The sequence below is a fragment of the Opisthorchis viverrini genome, assembly GCF_000715545.1.
Source record: "Opisthorchis viverrini unplaced genomic scaffold opera_v5_78, whole genome shotgun sequence".
NCBI classification, from domain to species: Eukaryota; Metazoa; Platyhelminthes; class Trematoda; order Opisthorchiida; family Opisthorchiidae; genus Opisthorchis; species Opisthorchis viverrini.
The window spans coordinates 1,583,260-1,592,385 of NW_008751734.1; the positions used below are offsets into that span (position 1 = coordinate 1,583,260).

The 9,126-nt window shown below is 46.4% G+C and overlaps 1 protein-coding gene across 1 annotated transcript in view; it reads left to right on the plus strand.

Annotated features, from left to right (window-relative positions):
* Window positions 1-2,000: 2,000 nt before the first annotated feature.
* Window positions 2,001-9,126, plus strand: part of T265_04643 (hypothetical protein) — a gene marked incomplete at both ends in the record, with an annotated part of 48,361 nt that continues 41,235 nt past the window's right edge. The window contains one exon of the mRNA XM_009169425.1: window positions 2,001-2,045. The remainder of the gene's footprint in view (window positions 2,046-9,126) is intronic.

Sequence of the window (9,126 nt, forward strand, 5' to 3'; positions counted from 1 at the left end):
ACAAGAAGTCACTCAACGTGAAACTTATGTTCAGGCGATCCGTCGATTTCCCCAGTGGTTTTGGTTTGTGGTACTGTCTACCCCTGCCTGAAAAACAACCTGAATACAAGTTCTCGACATCTCACCACGAGACAAGGTAACAAGATTTCTTCAACTTTTGGGATAAACGCTAGCGATGTCCGTGCACTGACCAGCCATAGAAGTTTTCGTATTGCTGATTTACTGTACACCTCCACTCCTTCGTTAGGCGAACTTTATGTCCACAAAGGTAAGTCATGTTTCTAGTCTTATATCGCAGGTGCTAGCGGTGGCGAGTGGACTGGCACTGGTTGCCTCCACCGTCATCGTGATACATTTGCTTGTCGTGATACGCTTTCACAAAATATCGTCGGAGAATCCCACACAAATTCCCAAGGAAATTGTTTTTTCTTCACTCACCGCGCTCAGTGGTTTGGCTAGAAATATATCGGCTTGAATCGAAACAAAACGGGGTCGCCTTGGCACAACTTTCGTCTGCAGCCTGGTTCAACGCCGGAGTGGCTCATCTATTGCGCAGATCAATATCGGTTCCCGCAAGCCTTTTAAGGGATGTTGTCTGGTGGAACGAATTCACTCATTTAAACAGTAGTCAACGGCGGAGTCCCATTGAGGATTTTCTCAACTTCATGTGGCTGTCTCGATGACCATGATAGACTCAGGGTCCGGGAATATTTGTAGTTTTAACATCAGCCTGGAATGTGAGCTTAGTGAGTGCTTCTCCCTAAGCCTCTTCGAATTACACAGCCGGGATTGTAGGGCTGCATCTGAAGGCGACTGAATAACTGCCGCGGAGATAGGACTTCCGAGTCTAACCTCGGTCATCGAGCTGAGTCCGAAGTAATTCGGCTCTTGGCTAAACTCGCCGATATACGTGGTGAATTCCCATGATTGGCCTGAGTAATCTTGGAGTATTGACAACGAAAAATGAATTGCCGCAATATCCTTACTCAAGAAGTTGGCACTTAAAAAGACGCGATAGCTCAATGTATGGGGAACTGGTACAGATAGACTTATAGGAGGGCCATTATCCGTACAGTGCTCTTAGCTACAAAACCTTCATAAGTGCGCTCAAACTAAAAACTATCCGAATATATACTCATTTTTGCAGCTCATCTAATTTCATTGTCCACTGGAACAATCATACCTCTTGCGGAAAAGTCTAGTGGAATATTTTCCTAGCATCTCTGAGTCCCCGAGATGCCTAAACGATGCTAGAAAGTTTCGGACTGGTAATCTTGTAGTGGTCTGGCTACCCAATAAGTCAGTTTACCAGGAGTGTGTGGCAAAGTAATAAAAATAATTACGCTAAGTTGGGTATACAAAAATAAATAGGTCAGATGGAACAGACTCACTAAAAATTGTTCTCTTTAAAATAGTTCGTCGTTGGCCCAGGTCAGCGAATAAACAATAATCCAATAGTGTTGGTCCAGAGGTCTTCTTCTGAACAGTTTCCACATATAATAGATTCCGAAGATAGTCTGAAATGTTTTGGGTACCAGAGTTAGTATATGAGACTCGCGAATGACCGCTGCAAGCGCGAGCGAAATCAGAAGAGAGAGTCGAAGCACGTGACCACGCTTGTATTATGTGAAATTGTACAAGGGCGCGTTTTTTGTAGTTTCTCGTATTCAAACAAAAAACGATTATGCAATTGATGAAATACCTAGTGTTATAATGGAAGTAAAATAAAGGTACAAAAACGCCACAATCTCAACCCAACTGCGAGATTGCTTTATTTCAATAGGGACACGTCACGGTTTTCTAAAGTTCAGTTTCATTGTGCCAATAGTGATCCCTTTTTTGGGGTGATCACCGTAGCGTCCGCAATGTGAAGCGGGAATCCTCGCAAATGGCGAGGAGCATCATGCGGACATCGCTCGGTTCTGATTGGTCCACATTCCTTCCAATCAGAGCTCAGCCTTTTCGTTCCGTTTGGCCGGTTTGAAATACGGTCATTTTGGGCAACACACGCCCGGAGCTGTTCGACACCGGACATTTGATGTTAAGTGCATGCTAGTGTGTCAGGTTAAGCTTTGGATAATCATTTTTGCAGACAGATGATGACCGCTTGCGCATACTCGTTGTGCGACACTTCTGGGCTAACAAAACTGCTACCCTTTTCGCATACCTTAGTCTCTCCACTGCTGTGAACTTGATCAAGCTAATTGCATTCCCCAGAACTTCCCCGCCCAACAAGATAGAGCCCGATTCCACTGAACACTTCAGATGCTCCTGCCATATTATTCTTACACTAATTTTCGATTTAGGTGATGACTGTGAGCTGAGATTTAAAATCGTCCAGGCTATTGTCGCTCGTGGCAAAATTATCCAAGTATGCAACTCTTCTGACCCGGTTGTCTGCGCCATCTGTCTCTGCCTTACTGATGCTATGCATCAGAACTAACAAGACAAACTAAGTCTCCACTTCTGTGTCAGGATGACCAGTCCGAATGTTTCGTCGTAATCGGGATACTCAGGGAAAACTGGTACTTCTTTCCAAAACTCTGGTAGACAAACACAAAGGACAAAGCGGCCTCTGTCAAAGTCGATAACGAGGTTTCCTCCATAGACGAGCACCTGGCGCTATCCATTCCGGATCCCTCGGTTGCAAAAAAGGCTATCCAGCTTTTTGATGTGGCAATCAAGGCCGCCACAGCGCCTCTAGTGGACAGGCGTATGAGAGAGAGCAGGCAGATCACCTGACGATTGTTCTCCAAAGTAATCGCTCCAACAAAACGCACAGTCGCTCCTTGGTGTTACCGTCACAAAACCTGAATACGAATCGCTTCACACAGAATGGTTACGCGAAAAGTGAAGCAAACGGACTTTCAGGCTTCCAGTCGCGCTTTACTCCTCCATTTGTCATACCGAGGATCTTAGTGCGGGCCGTCAGCATAAGGCCTCCCCAAAGACCAAGCGTATATCCGAAGATCGCCCTCCAAAGGCGCGAAAACTGGGTCGCGGCTTTCTTTGAGGAGTGGGGGGGGGGAGAGAAAAGAGCTTTCGCTTGGCAACTGATCAGCTGATACAAAATGGTCAACCCAATGGCAGTTATGAGCTCTCACAATCACGCTGATGCAACCGACCGAGACTCCAGGTTGCAGTTTATACTCAACCGTCACTGACCCCTCGACCACCAACGACAGTGATTCTCGGGTTGAGGCAACCATCGTGGGGGCATCGTCCAACATGTGGGATTACATGTAGGATTTCTAGCGGACGATAAAACACAGCGGTGGACTTGACACCCAATACACAGGTTCTAGTCTGGATTGGGTCAGCTGTGCAGAGACAACAAGCGAAGTCCACCGATAGATCAGTCATAAGCAATAACCTTGACGTCGGGGATGACTGTGAGAGCCCCACAACTACCGAAGACGTGATACTGACAGTCTTCAGCTCTACTCTGTCAAAAGCGACCTGTCCGATTGTGGAATCAGTGGCTGCTCATAACCCCGATAGCCAAAAGCAAAAACTCGACAACAATGTACCGGAAAATCCTACATACATCGACTTGGTCACGCTGATCAATGATGGTATAGAAGTCCATACAAACACAATAGGAAAGTGACCGCAGTAGATAAACTGAGTCAACTCCGTTCTGTCGGAAAGCTGTTTGCTGGATTCAAGGTGCGATTCTCTACGGAAACGAGCCTCTTGAGAGTGTAATCAAAAGGAATGCCCTTTGGTGGTGACACCCATTGCACAACTGACACGACAGGGCCTCACAGAGACACCTCGTTGATCAAACCGCGCCAGACAGCTCAATGCATGTTCACTCCAAATCCTTGAATACGACGAAACCAGGCATCCAAAGGAGCTACAAGCAGCAGCCATCGAAATTTTCGACGAGGCAAAAAATTACGTCCACCAAAGGCAAAGGGCCTACGCAAGTTGGCTTTCCAGGCGTAAAACCCCCCTGGAAACGAACAACAGCTTCGGGGTGTGAAGATTTGGCATACATGGCCCATTCTTGGCTGGAGTCCTGTCGGTTGTTTTCAAGTCCCGTCTTCAGGCACTCGTCAAATCAGGGTTCAAGCTTATCCCACGCTCACTGTGGCCATTTCTTTTTGAACTGAGCACCACATTCGACTCACCCTCTTTAGTAAGAACGATCTCTCTATATCTCTTTCGCAGTAAGTTAGATAAGCACCGGTTAAGGCGAGAGCATGCATTTACTGACCAGAAGGTCCGTGGTTCGAGCTCGACCTCTGCGTCTTGACTTCCCCTATCTAGGCTTGAGCAAGTTGGCAGTATCCCAGCCCTCGTGCTTCCTTCGGGTAGCATGGCAGCTAGGCACCGAAAGGGTGCTACAGCTGGACGATTCAATTCAATTTTCAATTCGCCGCATGAGGATTTCATCGCCATCGCCCAGCAGAGCGGACTGGGGTTCATCACGACAAACAGCTCTGTGGTGCTTGAGACTCGCTTATTTCCGACGCCGCTGGGAGTTCCAAGTTCACTGCCTTGGGATTTGTTTCGGGTTGGGAAACGGGCTGAGCTACTGCGGACTGCCATTTAAATTGGCCCTCAAAGTGTTGAACCCATCGATTCAAGCGCTCTTTCTCACAGATAACCAGGCCTTTGTTATAGGTGTCTGTTTCGCTCGTCGTAGGTTTCCTTGTGCTCGTTGCACGTATCAGCAGGGACAGTTTATACGCATTCCCAGGCTTCTTCCACCCTCCATCTTTTCGACTTTTTAGATCCACCAAACTTGATCCGAGCAGGCGCTCTTTTTCATCTGGAGTTTTGCAGTTTGTCCAGCGGTAGTGTACTCTCAGGCTGGAGGAATAAGTGTTCGATTCAGACAGTTTTAGAGTGCCGCTCGAGGCCCACTGATCGGGTCTATTTGACCTAACTACCCCACAGGCGGACGCTCAGAAAATTGAAGGCTGTAGACAGTAACTTTTAGTAGGAGTCAGCATCACAGGACATTGTTCGAAATGGACTTCAGTTGGTTTACTTCTCATGAAGGTGGGAAAACTCAATTGCCAGGCGAGGTATGTGCATTTAATGTGTCCCTGAAAAGCGTAACGAGAAGCAGCAACGAACAAGTGTGATTTTAATCCATACAGGTGTTGCAGAGTAAGTGACAGTCAGTGACTGAACTATACCACCTATAACTGTTGGTTGTGCGGTCTATCTATGGCTCGGGTACGCGGGGGCACCATGTGGCCAAATGGCTTCGATTCTTTTGGAATACGTTTCTGCACTTCACAGAAACGGTCGATGGTCAGCACATAATTGCAATAGATCTTCGTCGTCGATTGCAGTCCAAAGCAACCACCCAATTGAGCTTCAGCAGTACACATTGTTGTCTCCTAAATAACAACAACAAGTGACACCTGGGACAGGCTGAACAGGACGCTCGTGGCGTCATAAAAGCTATCCTCGAGTGTATCAGAGCTACAGTCTGTTCCGGCGTAAGTAGATACGACTAACAACAAGCAATTATTGGTGCGCTCACAAAGAAGTTGCTAAGCAAACCACACAGAGGCGACCATCATCGAGTAAACGTTTCTACCACAGACCCTTCAGCTTGGTGACTTAAAACAATAATATCCCCAGAGGTACGCAATCAGAAGCGTTTCAGACGGATAACACAAATCGACAAAAAGTATATCCATCGTGGTCTCTTGTGTGACTTGTTTAAGACTGCGAACGTCAAAGGCTACCAGATGAACCGAGCGTCAGTGTTTGAGAAATGATTTTGGAGTGCCTGTGGCTATGTTGTCTGAGTCAGCTGTTGATGTTGCAGTCGGTGGCGATGGATAGCGAACAGATCCGTCAGTCCTTAAGAATGGACTTATGAAGGTGTCACCAGAAACGGGGTGAGGAGCGGGGATATGTGAGAAAGAAAGAGGGGCTTTTCAGCAATACCATGTGTTGGCTTACCCTCTTTCTTGTATGCAAAAAGTAAGGATGACGGCAACGCACGACGGTCGACGTAGCATGCGTTTATTGGTAATTGTGCAATTCATGGTTATACGGGATATTGACGGGGCGCCTAGACCTAGATAAGAGGACGATTAGGATGGTCAACCAAAACATTTGACCCATAAGCCTAATCGTGAGGCAGCGGAGGTTGGCGTAAGACGGTCACAGCAGCCTATGTTTTCAAGGAGCAAGTCATGTTCCAATCCCCAACCTGGATGACCATATTTTGGCATACTCCTAGCACCTTCAAAGGTTAAAATCATGCTTTACAACGTGCAGTCTCTGAACATGTCCCTCACATTTCAAGGTGAATCATTCGAGGCTGTGGAGAACTTTTCATAACTCGGTGGTTGTATTAGCTCTGATGGGAGTGTCTGGCCAGGTTAGTGCACGAATCTCAAAGATCCGAATCGCGTTTGCTAATTTGCGTCAATTGTGGTGTCAGGAAGGCAAAGCACTGGGTCTCAGTTGTCGCCTGTACCAGGTTACAGTTAGGGATCCTTTGCTTTATGGCTGTGAGACGTGGTGTCTGCGTTTTAGGTTTTGACCACCGAGGTCTCGAAAGGGTTTCTGGTGTTGGATGGCGCCAACGAATTCATAGCGAGGTAATTAGAAAATTGGTATTTGGTTATACAGCAGGTACCCTAATCGCAGATAATATCCAGCATCATCACCTACAATAACCCAGTTATGTGCCATGTATGTTCAACAACTGTCTACCGAGACTAGTGTTATTCTCTATGCCTACTTCAGAATGTTGCAAACTGCGAGGTGGACAACGTTTGTTTTGGTGGAACGGTGTGGGCGAGATTACGAAGAGTCAAGGTAGTTAAGTGCGATCCACCTTTTAGGACAGGATCCACTTGTCCCCTCCTTTCGAGGTTGACTGGAGAAGTTGTAAGGAATGATGAGTTATCGTTGTCAGTTTCTTTCCCGATTACCTGACTGAGCACTTGGATGTGTAGGCACCTCAAAATAATTGCGATGGATCAGCATCAATTCTCTCTCCTTTTTTCACCTTAAGGCTTTAAGCATTCTCAGGTAAACTTTGGTTGTACGGTTGTGAAGCGTCAGTCTAAACACTGTTTTCTGTTTCTCTGGTGATGACTGATGATTATCACTTTCCGACAAGTGCTGGAGCCGAGTTACTCCTTCTGCGGACCAGTAGTGATAATCTTTCTCGATGTCAAATCTGCTTTTGATTCCGTTGGTCTTCAGTGACATTGTCTGTCGTCTCTCATACACGCTGTTTATGTCTCCCGTTGGTGGGTAAATGTCTACGCCACGTTCACCTCATCCGATGTTTTCAGGCAAGAGTGCCCTCTGTCGCCCTTTCTCTAACTTTAGAGTCATTCTTTGAGTCTTCTTCGCCTGACAGTGACACCTTGGAGATCGAAGTGCTCCAAGCTATTCTCTCACAGACAGTGAGAACGCCGAACTTATTGCCTTTCCTGGATCAGACACTTTAGAGATGCAAGTTAATTTAACCTAAATACTGTTGCTTCACAGTTCCCACCTATAAACCGTAAAGTTTTACTGCAAGCCGGGTTGGGATCAGATGCACAACTGATGCCTGCATACGAAGTGACTGGTGTGCTGGATACTTTTACCTATCCGGGTTGGCTAAAGACGAAACCACTTAACGAACTCGGAACGCCAGGACATAGTTTGCGAACCTCCGATATTTGTGGATTCTACGGGACATCACCCTGACTCTTAGGTGTAGAGTGTACACTACTGTTGTTTCGTCAGTCCTACTTCGTGGATCAGAGACGAGACCGTTGCTGTTGGAAGACCTTTGAAAGCTCCCCGTGTTTGGCTGTCGCTACCTCCAAAGCACTGTACGGGTTTGGTGGTAAAATTAAGTGAGCGTTGCTGAAGTACATCAGATAGTCCCCGATAGTCTTTCTCCCTCGATGTATCAGCTGGTCACACTCCACAGAATACGGATGGAGACAGCGGGATGCGACGAACCAATGGTTGGTGCTGTACAATCAATGGCGTCCAATGTCAATGGATCAAATATATCGCCTTCTTATGATAGCTTCCTCACTTCTTGCGGCAAATAGAACCATCTACCGTAAGCGAAATAATTTGGCCGTCGCCTCAACCGCGGTTTTTTCCTGATCTTTCTTGTTCTCACTGAACGGTGTATCGGCTAGTACAATGGAAGTTCAGTGAACGAATTGTGGCTGAAAAATGAACTGAACCTGACTGTGGGAATTAAGTTTCGTACGTATATCGGTATAACCCGACAAACTAGAAATCCAGAATTCAGCGAAGAGTGACAACCAGCACGTATGTATTCGAATTGGCGAATATGTACAGCATATGGAATATTAAAACAAGAGAATAATGAATAGAGCAACGAATAGAGCATCAGTCATGTTCATCACATCCGCCACACCTTGAATGAGCGTGCGGGTGTTTATAGTCCAGTGGTGGTCTTGACCGCAATCTTTCGGATCCTCTCGGAATGGAAACTTCAGAGTCTTCACAGGTAGTACGTTCTTCAGATACAGCATTTTGTTCGGATACCACAAGATCATCTACAAAGGACTCATTAGTATTTGAAACAGCAGGAGTGCCGTTAACAGACTGACCTCTGGTATTGAACTCAACCTCGCCAATGTGTCTCCGATGACAAGAGAGATCTTCCGAATCGAGAATTGTGACCATCCGTTTGCCATTTGGTGAAAGTAATATTCCTGTTGCGGGTCGTAAATCATTACCCTTGAAAAATGTAACGTCAGCCGTTTTGGCACAGTCAAGACTTGTACGCAACGAACGAGATTTAAATAGAAGCGCGGGACTCTTCCCAGTAACGGAATGGACTATGTTCCTGTATTGCATTAGAAAATTATCAATCCCACGGTCCAATTCCACAAAAGTAGTAGGAGAGAGTTAAATAATAGCAGATTTAAGTGTTCGGACAAAATTTTCAGCAAGTCCATTCGACTGGGGACGTCGCGGAGCAGTAAACAGATCTCGACAACCAAGACCCTTCAACCATTCCTCGAGGAATTTTGCAGTGAAGTGTGTGCCGTTGTCAGTGACCAAAACAGTTGGTACACCTTCATGGCTGAATACTTTCCTCAAGGCTTGCTGAGTGAATTCGGCACTTGGAGAAGTAGTTAGAAAAACTTCAGG